The sequence below is a fragment of the Chrysochloris asiatica genome, unplaced genomic scaffold, assembly GCF_000296735.1.
Source record: "Chrysochloris asiatica unplaced genomic scaffold, ChrAsi1.0 scaffold00039, whole genome shotgun sequence".
Taxonomy (NCBI): domain Eukaryota; kingdom Metazoa; phylum Chordata; class Mammalia; order Afrosoricida; family Chrysochloridae; genus Chrysochloris; species Chrysochloris asiatica.
In genome coordinates this window covers 11,444,183-11,445,213 of record NW_006408557.1, presented here as the reverse complement: position 1 = coordinate 11,445,213, position 1,031 = coordinate 11,444,183, and positions in this window count along the sequence as shown.

Here is a 1,031-nt window from a genome sequence, read left to right as displayed (position 1 = left end):
AATCTGGAAAACATAATGCTGAATGAAATAAATTAGTCACTGTGATGGTTACAGTTGTGTGACAACTTGGCTGGGCCATGATTTTTCTCAGTGTTTTGACAGTTATGATGTAGTTATCTCCCATGATGATATTTGATGTAATGTAATCACCTCTATGATGAGATCTGCTATGAGCAGCCAATCAATTGAAAGGAAATTTCCTTGGGGAGTCTTGCCTGCTTCCAACATACATGGATGTTCTGGAATTCTCTCTTACTTTATGCTTAATTTAGATTCTGGATCTGGCTCATCATCATTGGACCTCTGGTTTTTGGGACAGGTCATACTGTTTGCCAGTCTTGGGACTCATTAGCCTCTGTAGCCTGTGAGTCAACAAGCCTGTCATTTCACCTGCTGAGTTTAGATTTATCAGCCTCACAGCTCGTGAACTAGCAGTCTGCTCTTTGACCTGCTAATTTTGGCGTCATCAGTCCCTACAAGTACATGAGTTATGAAAAGATTCCAGCCTGATATCTGACCCATGGACATGGGACTTGCAAGTTTCTACAACCATGTGAGCCATTTCTTTGACCTAAATATATATGTAAGTATTTCTGATCTTGCTTCTCTAAAGGACTCAGCCAAAGACAGTTATAAAAGGAAAAATATTGTCTGATCTCACTTTTTTAAAATAAACAAATATAATAACCCAAGTTTATTAGTTATTATCAAGGGTGGGAAGGAGGGTGTAAGGGGCAACTGTTACATAGGGAATGCCTTAGGCTGGGTTCTCTAGATAAGAAAAACAAGTGAAAGTTTAATATGTAAATATACGAAGAGACAGTTATGTCAAGGAAATGACTCACATGGTTTTAGAGGGTTGCAAGTCCAAAGTCCATGGGTCAGCATGCTTTTCCTGAATGTCCATTAAATTGAGAGCAGGCCACACCTCCAAGGAGACAGGCTTTTAATTGATTGACTGCTCATAACCAATTATCATAAAGCTAACAATGCCTGTATTAGACTTCACCATGGGGATAGCCACATCTCAA